This window comes from Centroberyx affinis, unplaced genomic scaffold (genome assembly GCF_046629955.1).
Source record: "Centroberyx affinis isolate AG114_WGS23_722 - 3 ecotype Tasmania unplaced genomic scaffold, CSIRO-AGI_Caff_v1 ptg003009l_1, whole genome shotgun sequence".
NCBI classification, from domain to species: Eukaryota; Metazoa; Chordata; class Actinopteri; order Beryciformes; family Berycidae; genus Centroberyx; species Centroberyx affinis.
Window position 1 is genome coordinate 60,918 of NW_027281109.1, and position 17,896 is coordinate 78,813.

A 17,896-nucleotide genomic window follows, 5' to 3' on the forward strand; every position below is an offset into this window, starting at 1 on the left:
TAGCTGTAAGTGGTAGTGTACATGTGTGTAAAAAGAGTGTGTTCATAGTTATGTTTCTGGATCATGTGGTGTTAAATTCGTTTTCCTTATTGCTTCTGGTTGGCAGATTTAGCTCGTTGGCAGATTTACCTCCATCTCTATGCTTGCATACATTATCCTCACAATCCCCTATGTGCAGATCCCCCATTGGTTGAACAAAAGCAACATCAACTCTTAAATTATTTTTGGCATGGAAGTGATTCTCATGAAACTTATCAGCACTGTTCAGACCATTCCTTATATACCTTGTTAATATTTAGAGATAACGCTATGATCATTATGTTTGAAATTGAACAATGTACATAAAGCAACAACGTTCTGGTCCCAAATGGCAATATAGCATTCTGAAAGGAAATCCTTTCACTTCTACTTATCATGGGTTCAGACATAACACTAACTACTTATAGCCTTGTTGCCAGTCCTGTTTGATTCTCACCTCTTCATTTTCTCTCCCAACCCTCCGTCTGTCCTGTTCTCTTTGTCCCTAATCACTTTCCTTTCCACCCCATCTTTCTCCATCTTTCTTTCTCTCCACCAACCCTGCCCAGCTCATTAGATGACGCTCCCTCCTCTCGCTTTTTCATGTCCTTCCTCCTCAGTCTGCTCTGCTATCTGGCCAATTCTCAGTACATGCCTCTGATAAGGCTCCCGTCGCGCTAAGAAAAAAAAAAAACAACCACAAAAATGTAACAATTTGCAGACACACTCACAGGTTTGAGCAGTTACAATACACATACATTAAAAGATGGAACGAGAGCATGTTTTCTATTTTTCTCTATCTCTATCGGTCTCACACACACATCCTTTCTGTTTATTTCACAAGCATACATGTGCACAGGCAGACATGGATGGTGATAAGCACACACATACACACTTACACACACTTGCACATACACACACACAGCAGTACTCTCATTATTTGAAGGCTCAGTGAAAGGTAGAAGAAAATGACAATAAGCGATAACTCAGTTTGTGAAACCAAAGTTGTTTTGCCCATTTAAAAAGAGATGTGTTGCTGCAGGTATGGCAGAAACTGAAAGCTAATTAATGTCACACAATCAAGCAGCAGGCATTCCTCATAATTAAGGTGTTTCTGTCAAACTTATCACTTGGCATTAGTTTCTAGGCTGTGTGAGTGGGCTCTTGAGTTTCCATTGATTCTGTTCCCTGCTTTTTCATGTTTGACACATTGATATTTGAGAGCTGAACCGCATGATGCTAGCATAGTTGGTCTGGTCTCTGTACAGCCGTGGACGTCCAACTATAGTAGTTTGGCATGGATCAATGCAGTTTGTGCCCATCAATTTATATACATTCAGATGTGATGGCAAATCAAATGGTCTTTCAAAAGCTTATTTTGGTTCCTGTGTCCGCATCTGCAGTGCTTTATCTGTAACGTTGCCTCAAACTTTCAACAGGCTAAGACTTAAAGTGCTAAATTGGCATGTATTGCCATTTCTCCTGATCAGGAGATACATAGGGCATCTTATGTTTTTTACCGTCACAGAAAATAGTACATAGTAGGTTGAAGTACAGGACCATAGGATCTTGAAACACAAAACCTGAAAATATGTGTGATCTAAACATATACACATATTGCAAAACATTCTGTACAATTTACATTGCAGCTGACATACAAATGCACACATGTAGTCAGACAGATACATGCAGGGGTTAAAGTGGGATTTGGCAGGTGGGGGAACCCTGTTTCGGGGGGGGCAGGGTAGTAAATATAGTAATTTAAAACAAATTTCCTGCATTTCTACACCACCTAACCTTTTGGATTAAGTCAAGAAACAGCAACCTGTATAATGTTAACCAAAAATATAAAATTATGTTATATTACTAGATTTCAGCATTGAGGTGCTTACATTCATGATTTTGCATAGGCATACTAACCTAAAAAAACTATTATTGGGAATCATGAGAAAGTTTCAGAGCGACAGACACAGAGCGTCCCCGTAACCATAGCAACTCACTCTCACTACTGCCTGAGAGGAGAGGGAGAGACGCAGAAGAGCCGCTGACTGAGATTACTCTGAGCAGCATGCATGGGAATAAATTACAATATAATACATTTGTGTATATTTCTCGCTATTCAGATGGTCTGAATAACTCTCTGCTGCATGGTGCTGCTCTGTCTCATCTGTCCTGCTGTCAGTCGTTATCAGTTATGAATTTGTTTTTCACTGCGTGAGAAAATGGACTTGTGGCGTGAGAGCATGTGAAAAATGTAAATTGCGTGAGTCTCACGGTCAATGCGCGAGAGTTGGCAGCCCTGTGAACTCGCTTGACATTATTATGTATGAAACTGCCAATCAGATTTATTTACTTATTAATCGAAGGTGCCGGAACGCCGTTCCGGATCGTTCTGGCCCACTTTAACCCCTGGATACATGTACATAAACTCTCTCCTTCTCTCTCTCTCTCTGTCTCTCCTCTCTCTCTCTCTCTCTCTCTCTCTCTCTCTCTCTCTCTCTCTCTCTTTCTTTCTCTCTCTCTCACACACACACACACACATACACCGGCACACACACACAAGGTAGCAGAATAAGATAATGTCTAAGGTAGAATAATTCTTAAGGAAATAAATGGACCTTGCATCATCAAGCAGCTGTTGTACACAATAAATCCCACTGTATAACCAACATATTTTCCCAGAGGCATTCCTGTCATACATCAGCTTTCTCCAGCACCAAAGCATGCTTTTTTTATTGATCCAGGAGTAAGACTAAAGAATGAATGATGAATTATCGATTTTCCCCACTGTCCAAAGTTTAAAGAACTGGCACGGACCGCAGAGCCTACCTACTTGTGACAACAATCAAAAGGGAGAATGGCCCAGAGATAAGAAGGGCCCACAAATGTAGAATGATAGCCCAAAATAATGTATTTCTGAACAGCTGGAGAACAACTGATTTTTCACAGTGATTCTTTATGTAATAGAAGTTAATACTTAAGTTTTTCCCTTATGTTTGACATCCTTTGCGGACGTTGGAGCTTGTTCTTACTGTTCTGAGAGAACTAGACAATTCCCTTGTGATAACCACGCAGATTTTGCCACGTGACAGTAACTTGGCTCTTGTTTTAATGCCGCAGGTCATCAAGATCTTCATTAAATAATCTGTGTAGACTTGCAATGCCCCCTCTCTCTTTGTCTCATCCTCTTTGTTTATTCCTCTCTCTTTTTCCAATTGTTCTCCCATCATGGTCCCTCCAGACTCAGCACTTACACCCCGTTAAATGTCCCAGGCCCAGCAATAAATCATTGGTTCCCCACAGCGTCCTGTGCCCTCCCTCCCATCTGTCAACACCTAATGCGCCACACGACAAGCTGCAATCCACTGTGCTCCAACAAACCACTCACTTTGAACACCTTAGCTTTCTTAGCCATCGGAGGCTGGCTCAGAACCACATCCCCTGAAGGGATTGGGGCACCACATTGACCAGAGGGCCCAGGGAAAGACTATGAGTCTATTTTAGGCCCCCGGGAGGCTCAGTCGACTCAGAGGTAGTCCTTCATATCCACCACTTCAGCCTGAGAGAGAGCTGGAGACAGCTGAGGCAACTGACCCATAGTGAATGTCCTCCACGAAGATAGCGAGACCACCTGCTTGTGAATAGAGAAGAATGAGAGTTCCCATTTCCTTTCCTTGTGTCCCAGGTCTTTCTATTTATTTATGTACTTATTTTATTTATTTTGAGGGATTTTCAGTTTTCAATAATAGACCCCCTTAAATGTGAGTCATGCTGTTGTTTCCTTCTACCCCAGCTCTCTTGGCTTTGGTTTGATCGGATCTTCTGCCACTGCCATGATTCTTGGCTACATCCTTTCCCAGCACACCTCTATTTTTCACTTGCTTACCAATATTAGCTCATCTACCAAAAACAGAAATAATTTTTGTCCAGGCTACAAGCAGCATTTGTGAAGTGCTTTACTCAGATAATTTAAGTATGGTTCTAGCCAATTGAAGTTAATAATTCCAAGATATTTTCATAAATGTGCTGTTTGTGTTACCATCACACAGTAATCAGGGAAATAAAGTGGACTCCTCAGAATGATAACACATATCTCGGTTGTGAAACTGCTGCCACAATTGCACAATTATTGAGTCAAATGTTTAGCTCTTATGTTTTCATGGGTTGTCTTCTCCTTCTCTTGTTACTGACTTGTGCTGTTTGAGTATCTACTGTATATGTCAACAAAATCTCTGACAGCCTTTTTTCCCTTTCAAAGGCTGATCACACATTGTGAAAAATGTCAACTTTTTTTTTCTTATGTTCAGATCAAAATAGCTGTTTTTTTTTCATTTCTCTACAGTTGTCTGTTTTATTAATTTATTTATGTTCACTTAAGTGCAACAATCACATTTTCTATCCTACACAATGTGCAGCAATTCTATGGAGATGCTCTAGTAAATTATTTAATATTGTAAAAGGGATCAATCACCTTGTCCAGTGTCTGAAATGCTAACTACAGATAAAGTATTTATAACTTCTGAGGATAGCAATGCTAATGATATCAATATAGCACCATTCTTTAATAAAGCTGGCTCATTTGCAGTTGCCGCAGCTGTCTCCTTCATGTTCAGCAGGGATCCCGTGGAGAGAGGGAAATGCCCTGTGCTCATTTGGTGGAAACTCATACCATATTGTGGCTTGTGATTATATGAGGGGCGAGGGATCCAGCCTCCCATTCCCTCAACATCTGTAAAAGTAGGATAAAGTTGTGCTTGGGTAGACCAGAGGGATCGGATTTGGCATGATTTTGCAAGGTTTTCCGAACTCTTGCCAAATGGGATGGTAAATGAAAATCCCTGTTCTATCATAATCAAACGCTTTAGAGAGGGAGACCACTGGCTTATTACCTAAAGGTCATTTGAACTTAATCTTCAAGTCTCAACAAGGCCAGATTACAGTCATTTCTTGTTTAGAGACCCACATTGTATTATATGTACTTGGGTTAAGGGAGTGGGGAGCTTAACAAAAATAAAGTGCTTACTCTGTTATAATGACATGTTGTTTTGATGCTCAACAATTCTCAGCTTTCCTAAGGTCTATGAAGTGATATGTATAGCACCCCTTCATGCACCTGATCGCAGCAACCCCAAGATGCAGCTTTGTTGCTTTGTGTTCTACATTTTAGCTGTGTGTTCTCTGCCATTGTGTAAACCCAGTGGCTTTAATATCAGCTACAGAATGCTGCCTGCCATAGTCTCCATTCCAATTATGCTACGCTCAGTGGCTGGGCGAGAAAGAGAATACTCTGAGGGCGGCAGCGAGCAACCAGCACATCGCTGTCAGAACGCCCTCACGTCACCATCTCCGATTGAGGTGATTGGATAAATGAGAATTTAATTGGGTTTTTAGGCTAAGTCATATTAGGAGATGAGATAGAATTAACCAGAAACATATTAATGTAATAAAATGCTCTCAGATCTGGCAGCTCTATTGCATTAGAAAGCTACCACCCCCTCTCCTTTCTCTTACCTCCCCCCTCCCATCTCCACCCCCCTCAAGGGCTCGCTGCTGTGAGCAGCGCTAACATGATTGACATTGATAGTTGGATCAAACTATAGAATCAACCCTAATATCATTAAGTGGGCAGACATGGAACCGAGGACCTGGGCTCTAACTGTATTAGCCGCTACATATGTTAGTGTTATGGATGCATGGGGCTAAATGCATTGGGAAATCAAGCATGCAGGCCACAATTTGTAGAAAAGGCGAAAAAAAAAAAGAAAAAAGTATAAATCTGTGTGCCTGTGTACGTGTAACCTTTGTGCCTTTGTCCCATTGTGTGTGTGTGTGTGTGTGTGTGTGTGCGTGTGCGTGCATATACGTGTACATTGAATGGATCCTGTTTGCATTTGCCTGCCTCTCACATCTATCAAGAGTTTATTGTCAGCCCTGGTGTCCTGCTGCAAAATAGAAACATTCTTTTTTACCTTAGGAAGCTCATGTCCCAGTGTCTGTCAACAGCCGTTTCTCTTAGAGGAAAATAAGAATTCTTTTACAGGTTATCCACAAGTAGTCGTGCGGAGAAATGCAGTATATTTCCATAGCTCTTACTGGCATATGTTTGTACAACTATTTTTTTTTTTACGGCCTATCACTTCAAACTACTTTAGTTTAAGCCTATTTTAACAGCAGTTTCAGGAAACATGCATGAAGTCGTTGTAATATATATATTGTACATTTGTTATAGGTTGAGAATCGTTTTGTTTTATTAGGTGATTGGAATGTGATATGAAATGGATATTTTTTTAACAGGTTATTATGGGGGAAAAGAAGAGGTTGAAACTAGGTTCTTGCCCATATTTTTCTTTGTGTGGCATGCCATCTATAAGGAGAGGGGAGCAGAAGAGAAAAGGGATGAAATAGAAGTTTAGAGGAAAGATTAGATTAAGATAACCTTGTTGATCATTTCATACAACATAAGTGGAATTTCTTTATTTGCATTTCTGTAGGTATATACACACAGGTATATGCACATGTATATACAGTGCAGGCCCCTACACACCTGCAGTGCAGATCCTCTCAGAACCCCCATTTTTAGGTTCAGTGCCTTGCTGTAGAGCACTAAAGCAGTATTAGTGGGCACCATGGATGTAATGCCAGTCATCCTCCAGTTGCCAGCTCATACACCTTTCGGTTGGTGGCAGGAATTGAACTAGCAACCTTTTGGTTCTTAGTGAACTGCTCAAGGCCAACCTGCCGCCCTAATGGTAATTCAACTAAATTCCAAAGAGACCACAGGTATACAGTGCTCCTTTCTAGTATGTTTAGCATGTTAGTAGCATATAAAATAATAATAAGGTGGAAAGGAAAGCCAGTTGAAAGAGAGTGCAGTGATGAAGCTTTTCCAGAGACCAGGACACTTTTGTATAGGGTGGATGAGAGAAGTCGGTCACAGTGTGACAGTCAACACAAGTTTGTGAAAATCCAAATAGTCATTGTTGCATTTCAGACATCTTTGCCTTCATCAGGCGTGTCTCATCTCTTCATACTCCAAGGCCCTGCGTGTGAGCTAACTCCTTCCTCAGAGGTTTCGCCCCTTTCACTACAAAACATAGTATGCCTCCTACTTGCCAACAGGAATATACAAATATCAAAGAGAAAGACTTTTTTCACATTTAATCTAAATGTAGAGGTCATAATATAGGGCATGAAAACAAACAAACACAAATAATTAATTTGTATAGCACCCCCTCATTCCATTCCATACCATACAAATAAATACTGACTCAGAGATGATAATGGTGGTGGTGGGAGTATCGTGTTTGATCATCCTACCTGAGAACAAAAACCCTCATTTTAAATTGTATGCACACTAGTCTTTGGGTTTACAACTTTATGGCACATCTCTATAGAGTTAATTATTTCTCGGAGGGCTGGCTTTAAGAGAAAGGGGTGCAAAACAAAAGTCTGGGGTGGGTAAGATATACAATGAATGATTGAATGTATGAATTAATGAATATATTAAATCGAAAGAGTATTTAAAGGGCAAATAAAACTGCTTGCTCTTGTGGCAGCAGGATGGTACAGTGGTTACAGAGACTATCCTTCAACTGGAAGACTCGGGTTCAAGGCTCTTGTTGGCAAGCATCCACTCTGTTGATGTGTCCTTGAGCAGACACTGAATCCTTACCAGCTCCAGGGGTACCGTTCTGTAGCTGACCCTGCGCTCTGACCTCCCTGGGGCAAGAAAATTTCCCTATGGGGATCGATAAAGTATCACATTATTAATATTATTCTTGCTGGCAGGGGAGTTGTCAGCTCTCGCAGAAGTGGCCTTGATTTTTCTTGACCTCGAGGCAGAATCTTTACTCAGCAGCGCTGCAGCTCGGACAGCTGGATTCAAACTAGGTTTGCCAGTCTCTTCTGGTGCAGCTCGCAACTTGCATCCATCCAGTGGGGACAAACTTTCAGACTTACAGACTTTCTGGCTCTCCTCTTCATTTGTACCAGTAATGGTCTGAGTGTTCAGCCATCCAATGGAATGAGCAGTCGAGTACCGACGTGAGCCGCTTCTTGAAATTAGCATCAAGCCTTGGGACTGTCTTGCACCTACGTTGTTAAACATGTTATTGTGTCAGGTTGGCAAATATATTTGTGGTGGTTCTGTCTAGGCTGTCAAAAATTAGTCTGATTCTAAGCTTGGTAAACCCCTACAGTATTATTTTTTATCTTCTTCTTTTAATGTGGCTACATACAGTAGAATGCTGCTCATCTGAAACCCTGAATGGAGGTTGTTCAGGAGAGAATAGTACAAACAAAATACATGTTGCAATTCCCATAGCTCATTCAAAATATGAAATGTGCCATACAATAACATTTGCGGATTAAACACCTTTAGTTGTATGGATCAACAATTATGTGCAACCAATAGAACACATTTTCACATCAACACTTATTTGGTAAATGTGTTATTTAGGAGACAGGTCAGATGAGACTTAGAGTGGGTCTACTTCTACCCTTTTTTTTTTATTCTAAACTTTTGAGATTAAATTATGAATGTGTCATTTTGTCATATTAGCTCTCTATTTATGTAACTGAGTGAGCAGGGTGAAAAGATTTACAGCCTCCCACAGCCCTGCATGAGTGCATTACACTGGGTTCAAGGAGGGTCCAGGTAGACCAGGTTCCGCACTATAAGGCCCCTTTTGCACTTGGCCCTGGGAAGCTCCATTTCACGGGAAATAAGCACGCTAATTGCCCCTGCTCACCATGGCCAATACAATTCCAGGGTTCCTTGAAAATGGCCATACTCTTTTGCCTTACGGAAGGCATTTATTACTTAGGCTTGAGTTTGATTGCAGAGGAATATAACAAGAACGCTTACCGTATGTGCCAACAACTGCCCAAGCTCCATGGGCTTAGGACATGCTGCAGTGATAAACAGAACAACATCAAGACAAACTGTATTAACTCAACTTGTCAGCCTGGCACCAGATTAGATCAGCTATCAACCTTTTTGGACTGTGACAGGGTAATTCCTGTGGAATAGAAAAGAAATGTGTCCAGCAACTTGCTGCTGTCAGGATTTAAGTCTTGTTGACCCTGTATGTAATCATTGCTAGAACATACATTCATGTTTTTATAATGAAAGTAGGACTGCCTCCATTTTAAGTTGTTCTTCTCCTCTCTTAAAAAATAGGCCCATTCTACTTTATCTGATCCTCCCTTGCTACCTAACTCTTCCTTTTAAAGTACACATCCTATTAATCTATCTACTTTACTGCTATACACCATAAACACTATAGGGATGGGAGTGATTGAGGGTTACTTTTCTTTCTTACTTTTCTTTTCTTTTTATAACCACACAAGCGATGCAGTTTGAGCGGGAACATACTTCCCCTTCATTTCTGATGGCCAGCCCACGATGAATCACAGACCAGCTTCCATTAGATCAGTTCTTTTGATTGGCCAGACACACATTTTGGCCAGTTGCAAACTCTAAAACGAGACAAGGAAGCAATATGCATTTGGCAATGTAACTTTGAGAGATCTTCTCTTCCTCTTCTCTTCTTCTTCTCTTTTCTCTTTAAGGAGGAGATATTGGAATAACATATTACATAAAAGACAGTGTGTGGAATTTTCTTTAAGAAAATATTTTCTAATTATATTTTAACTGCCACTAAAACAGACAATGTGCTGTAATTTCTTCACACTGTTTCATAAGCTACCTAGTCGTCTACGCACTTGTCATCAACAATAATCAAATGTGCAAATGTATTCCAAAACAAAAGTTGAAAATGAAGAAAATTACTTCAAAGCATTTATTTTTGTTTTATTTTTTTCTTGTGGACAGTGTTACAGCAAGTAGCTTGATTTCATGAGGATGGCTTCTTCTTCTCCACATTCTTTGTAATTTGGGAAACGCTAGTGTGCTGATCAAATCATCAGATTTGCTCAGGAGCCAAACACTGACAATTTATAACAAACAAAACAGGGAAGTGCAGGGGCACCTCTGGGCAGCGATGAGATGTCCACTGGGATAGCAGTCACAGATGGATACAGCTGCAGATAGTGCTGATTAATTCACCCACAAGTGTTCAGATTCACTCTAAAGATCTCAAAGATATTATAGCAGTATGTCCCCGACAAGCGTCCCTACCCAGGTGTTCCACTGACATCTTATCCACACTCTCCAGATTTTGCACATGTTATTGATGAAACCACTGCAAAATAATAACAGGGTACCGTCTCTTGCAAATGTTCTCCGTAATTTTATTTCTCCTTCACACACACCATCAATTGTTTGCAAATTCAAGCAAAATGATTTCACATAGAAAGCCAACGACTGGGTAGTTTACTTTACAAAGTGTGATCCTGAGATATTGCTTCCATCCTCACATCCTTGATGGGGAATTCAGGTAAAATCCAAAGGAAAATTCCCTCTTGAAATAGCACTGTTTGGTTCTCTGATTCCTCATTCCCATCTCACATTCACACTATGAGCAACTTTGTTGATGGGTCGCTCCATTCTAACCGTTTATGGGCAAGAGGCTCCGATTGCATCTATGATGTATCTTGTGCAGCTACAAAGTTTTAAACAGTCAAATTATTGGTATTGAAAGGGAATTAGATAGTGTGTTAGGTAGTGTTAATCAAAATTAACAGAAAGAAACTCGACTTCAACGATGGGTGCAGCTGTTCTCCAGGCATCATTTCTGACACGTCTATTCCTGTAGTCTTTCAAATAAAAGTTGCTGAGAGAACTGGGAAGCTGTGATGAACTTTCCATCCGTTTTGCACTTGCCAGGCAGAACTTATTCCTGTCATGATTCTCTCTCTCTCTCTCTCTCTCTCTCTCTCTCTCTCTCTCTCTCTCTCCCCCCCCCCCAACAACGTTCTCTCGCTCATTCTGGTGGGTCTGGTGATTGGAACAAGGAGCAGCATGAGCAAGCGGTGCTAGCGGCTGCCACCCAATCATTAATGTCTGGAGCACAACAAGATTGAAATCAATTACATTCCTCTGAGCTGGGTTCTATGTAGCCCGCTGCAGAGGGACAGAGAAGGGCTTATGGAAGGACGGAGATGAAGTAGCGAGAGGAGAGCGAAATAAGAGAAAGTATGGGTTCAGTGGGTTAGAGGGAGGCGAGGATGAGACAGGAGTTTGGATGTGAGATAATATTTAAGAACGATAATTGTAGAAAGGTACATCTCATCAGGAGGTAAGAGGAGGGTCAAAATACAAAGTTTGACAGATGGAGAAGGGGATGGAAGGGCCACTGTGCACTGAGTGGGCATGGAGACGAATGGCGATATGAAACTATGTTCTTTAGACTCCAATCTTAGAGCAGTGGCCTTTATGTGAAACGCCATTGCTGATAATTGCTGATAATCTTGTAATAATATTGATAAGAAATGGAGTGACAGATAGCATGGTGCAGGCTGAAGCCTCCTTAAGGGTTATTTTACAAGCTGATTGCACCATGACTGCACACCACTCACTCTGACCAGTCTCACAAATTGCTCAGACATATCTCTACTGTATGTTAGAATTTCTCAAGGTGTTTTTTCACATGATTTGGTCTATTTAGGGACAAGATGCGAAGAGAAAGTTAATTGTTTTTCTGCGATTACTTACTAATTTAAACTTATCTCACAACATCATTACATTCGCAGAGCAATGTAGTAGGCAAACAGATGGAGCATGTATCATATTGATTCTCAGTCTCCCCCTCCTTTTTGTTATTATATTGTTACACTGCGGCAGAGTCAAATTTCATTACACCCTCTGGATCCATAATAACAACACAAACTCATCTTCGCGTCTCTAATAAAGTGATTACTTAGGCTGGGGATAGGCTCTAAAATGCTTTTTCATGGCTTCTGGATGATAATTCACAGAAAGTAGTGGGAAAATATGAGTGACTAGCATCAGAGAGGAATGAAAAAGGGGGTAATGCTTTTTCAATGGGCTTTATAGCTTACTGACCTTTTAAAGAAATAGATTGTTGCTCTGTAAGATTATGTACTATATAGACACCCGGTGCTCACTTGTTTTTTCATAATACATTATTGATTTTTATTTGCTTTATTACTCTATTTAAAGGCCAAAAATAGCCTAGCATTCCTGTCTCCAGTAAAGGATGGACATGAAAAGTGAGTTAGATCCTGTGTTACATTAAGCCTTTATGATTTTCTTGACATTTTGAGGTTCATTTGCAATAGAGCTTGACAGGAATCAACACATGTTGGTACCAAATTGACATTGATTCTTCATTTTCAGAAGTATGCTACCAATCAATTAGGTTGTTTTGATTGTTTTGAAATTTGTTTGTGCTAGATTTTGAGCAATTAGATTTTCTTCCTGGCTTTTATTTATATATATATATATATATATATATGTGTGTGTGTGTGTGTGTGTGTGTGTGTGTGTGTGTGTGTGTGTGTATATATATTTATATATATATATATATAGTACTGTGCAAAAGTCTTAGGCACCCTAGATTTTTTATATACATTTCTTAGAAGTCTTCGATGTTTATTTGTTTTCTGCATTAGTGTGTCAGTAGTCTACTGTTTATTGTAAATTTTGATATTCAGAAACTTCATTTCATTAGTTTTGAAAGCATCTTCGCTTTATGGATTTCTTTGACATATGCCTAAGACTTTTGCACAGTACTGAAAGTCTTAGGCACATATAAAAAAAATCTGTAAAGCGAAGATGCTTTCAAAAACAATGAAATGAAAAGTTTCTAAATAAAAAAAATATATATACTATAAAGAGCAGTCTACTGACACACTAATGCAGAAAACAAATAAATAAACGTCTAAGACAAAATGTATATAAAACATCTAGGGTGCCTAAGACTTTTGCACAGTGCTATATATACAGCATATATGTTATGAACAGAACCTGTGGAAGTAGCCTGCTTCATGTACTAGTTTACCAGCTCTGCTATGGTTTTCAGGTTTATGATTGTTGCTGCTAATGGATTCTCCAGAGAGCCCTCCCACACACACACACACACACACACACACACACACACACACACACACAATTGATTGATGTGCTTTGTGCTGCTTTTAAGAAGTAATTTATAAATTAGAAAAAATGTTCCACAGTACAAGTGTTCCTGCTCAGTAGCCTCTCAACGATCAAAAGCCTCCCCACCCACCATCATTTTAAAATCACCGTAGAGACCCTGCTCTAGAGAGGCTCTAGAAAGGGACTGTCCGACGCTAATTGCGGCATGTGAACGCCTCATGTTCACAGCATGCTGCTGCCGCTCTAGCCAATTAAGAGTGCCAGTATGAGCAGAGAGTGAGAGAAGAGTAATTTCCGTTGCTGCATGGAAACTAGCTAAACCTGTAGCATTGTCTTACTCTTAGCTGCTGTCACTGTGAAATGCTGCATCAGGATGCTGTGTGAATTTGTTGATGTGTAACTGTGTTACCTTTAGCATAACTTGAGAATATCACAATCCATTTAGTAACTGGTCACATAATGGAGAGAGAGGCAGTGATGCTGGTTGAGTACATTATTTATTTATCTTGTTATTGTAATTATGAAATAGATACCATTCTTTAATTATTTGGGTCTTGTAATATAGTATAATTATTGTAATCATTTTGCTGTAGGTGTGGATACAGTGGATGTGTTATTGTTAGAGCAAATACTATACAGTCCACCTTTAGATAATAGTTTATACAGCTTGATAGATTACCTATGTGATTACCTATTACCAAGGGTTGTTGTTTTTCTGTTTAGACAACACTCCTGTCCATCCTGAGAATAAACTGGCCATAGACTGGCCATAAACTGGCCTCATGGCGACAGCCATCTTTAACCTTGAACCAGAATCCTCCAATTCAGACCCGTTTCCTTGTTTAAGTAGCCTGGTATCCAGCCCCTATGAATCGCAGTTTTCAGCACTCTTCGAATTTGCGTGGCGATTCATTAATATGAATGGAGATGAATCGCCATGCAAATTCAAAGAGTGCTCAAAACTGTGATTCAAAGGGGCTGGATACCAGGCTATTGTTCAAGTGTACCGCAACATATAGCATGGATGTGTGGGGTAATGTTACTATGCAAAGAGCGGAACATGAAAGGGACGCATGTATAAAATTACAGATGGACTGAGAGTAATTGATGTTTTAATTCTGATGCAAGAAAACGTGTTCGCAACATCATGAATAGGCCAAGCCTTTGCAATAATGTGGCCCAGATCTACTAAACATTCGCACAGTTATTGAAAGTTATTCAAATGGAAAACTCTGACTTACTAACCAGGTGCACAAACATTTTGCAGGTCTACAATACAAGTACAAGGGGGAGCAGACCTTTTGCAGTTTTAACTTAATATGAATGGAGATGAGTAATTTATAGAGTGCAAAAATGGTGGAGATTAATCACAACTCCCTCCATGTGATTTACTAACCCGGAAAGCACTATTTTGTGTGTAGTATTTAATGGTTAGAGAATGCATCTTAACTTCTCAACCTGTGCCAAATTAGTCATTTTTTGCTGCATGCTCTACATTGCACTGAGAATAAGATGAAGAAAATCTACAGTTTTTTTTAAGTTTCATATTACAGTAGACCAGGACTATAGTAAACTTGTTGTTTTAGCAGTCTATAATGCATGAGGAATGATTAATTTTGGCGCTGTGTTCTGGCATTTAAAAAATGCACAGATTGGCCTGATTGGGACACAAAAACTAAAGGTCAAAATTTCAAATTTTGAAAGGCCATAACTGCTACACCATGGGTACATTTTGACAAACCGTGAAACGTGTTACTTATTGACCCCGGTGTACCAGCTTCACGGGGGACAATATGTTTATTTGTGTCAGGATCAAACCAGCTTTTAAGAATTATTTTATTTATTTATTTTTTTAGGTGAAGCTGGTCTGCTCTCACATTAGACATGGTAATAAACTACTTAAAATTCTCTCTTAAATCCTTTCCTTTTTTCTTCCACCTGATGCTGTGTTTCAAGTGCATTCCAAGCCCCAGAGAATGCAGAAATGGCGCCAACCTAATTTGCATGACAGGATTTGCAAAATGGGGCTGGAATTGGAGTTTGCTGCCTGCACTAGTCTGCCAGTGTGTGTTAATGGTTGGTGTCCTAGTAGATCTGGACCTGTGAATGTACCTTATTTTTCTCTCTTCTTGGAGATTATGTACACACACACACACACACACACACACACACACACACACACACAACATACAGGAAAATAAATATAACAACGTAAACTCACATATGATAGGACAGGGCCGAGTGTAATTGGGCACAATGAGCCAACAGGAATGTCTTTGAATGTGATCCTGTATCAGTATAAAATAAGGGGATCCTTTCTCAAAACACTGTTAGCACAAAAACACCTTTCTTATTCTACACACAAACACACACAGCAACTGGTAAGCAGCAATCTGCTCTTCATAACCAAGGCTGTGTCAAAGAAATGGTGTTTATACAGGCAAGTAGCCTCCCTGTTGGAATGTGATGTGATGAAATATTACAGTAATATATGACCAGGTAAAAGGCCTCTCACACTTTCTCTGTGCCCAGTGCAGATACTACACAAAAGTTTAACTGAGACACACACACACACACACACACACACACACACACACACACACACACATACACACACACACACACACACACACACACCTAGCAGTGAAACGCAAACCTAGCACACAGTATTACCTATAACATCACTCTGCATGCACACACAGACACACAGGTGGTCATGACAGAACTCAGACTTGGAGCGAGGGTCTAATGATCTGTACGCATTAGAAGTTAGTGGGGTAGAGGGGGGGGGGGGGGGGGGGGGAGAGAGAAGACTAAGGCAAAAGACTTTTCTTAGTGGTGCTCTTTCACATATCCACCTATCAAACATTTATACCACCATTTGCAATTATTCAGGATCCTATGGGCAGAATCAGATTTTTTTAAATTCCCATCATGTTTATTATACATGTTATAACCTATTAAACCAACAGTCAGATACAGGCAGATAGATATATAAATAGATAAATAGACAGACACACACACACTAAGGCAAGTCACATGCAGAGGACCTACGGACACCTCTGCATTTATGTATACACTCCTTCATCCACCTACATATTTCTCTTCATCACTCCCCCTCTCCTCATCTACCTCTCCCCTTTAAGCTTACCCATGAAGACACCACACAGCCAAGTGTAATTGTGTGTGCTCAACACAAATGGAGCATGTAAGAATTCACACCACTAAGTATGTGAAAATCAGCCTGAGGCGGATGTTGTTTGCAGTGAAACTGGAGCTGTCAGATAGTTTAACCTTAGAACAGCCCCAGCGCACAGCACACTGAAACTCAAGAAATCATAGTCTGTGGCACAGCTCAAAACCGCAACGAGCCTGGCCTTAAGTAGGACAAGAGAACTCTCCAGGCTGGTGTTGAAATTGAAACAATCCCTCCAGGAATTTCCAATTTTGCAACCACAAGATTTTTTCTTTTTTCTTCAATCCACACTTCATCACAAATATTGCAGGGATATGCGTTTTTTCTGTATCAACAACAGTTGCTGCATAAAACCCTGTTGCATTATTTAGTAAATTTCAGTCATCACAAACCATTGCAATTTCAACACAATTATTGGTATAATCAGAGATCTTCCCAGAAAACATGCATATCATTATATTCTGTGTCCTTCCATTCATTATATTTAGCACAATATTTTGTTTTATCTCCCCCAAAATCAAGGATTGCGGATACTAAATTCACAGAAAAATGCTGGAGGGATTAACTGAGACCTCAAGAAGTAAAAAATTTGAGTTGCTCTTTTTATGTGTCAGAAGTGGTTCCCTTGTGGCTTTTTTTCATTTTTCATCTTTTGGCTTAGTCCATCTCACAGTATGTGGGAAAGAGCTCCACATGATGGCTGACTGGGCAACAGCCATCTCTCAGAAGGTACTGAATTTGTCATTTCCTTCCTAAGGTCTTACAGCCACATGCACACACTTGTCTGTACGCAAGTGTGTACGCAAGTGTGTGCGTGTGTGCATGCGTGTGTGGGTGTGTGTGTGTGTGTGTGTGTGTGTGTGGGTACCCGAGAATACCCTCTGCTATTTTAAGTGTTTGCTTCCTTTCACATTATTTCAGTAGTATCAGAGACATATACAGTGTTTACTCAGAAATCTAATTGATTTTGTCTGAAATAATCATCACAAAGTACCAGTTCTGTCAGACAAATAACCTCTCGTACCTTAAAAAGGCAAAGGCAATGAGTCTATCTGTCCAAGTTTTGTGGACTGAGCTGACAAACTCTGAAGCACCTCAGTGTATTTTTCATTCCATGGACTACACACCCATGACCTGCACCAACTCATCATCATTTCCATCTCTTGCTCTTGCTCCTATACGTTTCTTTTTTCAGCTGCCTTCTCCCTCTAACTTATTCTTCTCCATACTCTCCCTGTCTGTGCTTGTCCACAAATGCTCATACTTTAACAGCCAGCTGTACAACATGTAATTTGTTTTAAAGCCAAGATGATTCCTGCCTTGACCCTTTCTGTGTCTTGGTAGAAAGTAGTGGCAAAAACTGGCATAACTCATATTGGAGGAGGGCAGGCCTTTCCAAGAGATATTTTTTGTCATTTTCTCTCTGTCAGAATGATGCATTCCCCTCACACACTGAGCTATAACTGTTCTTGCACTTATTCTGCAGTGGTTGCACTCATACCCTCGCCAGACAAAGCCCTAACTGCTACTGGTGGTATTTTAGCTTTTCTTCCTCTCCTCCTTTTCCCTTTGTACTTGGTTGACTTCAGCAAAACATTGTGTCCCTGTTGTGTACATTTCTTTTAGATTAGTTTGGTACTGCGTGTGCAAAGATGAGC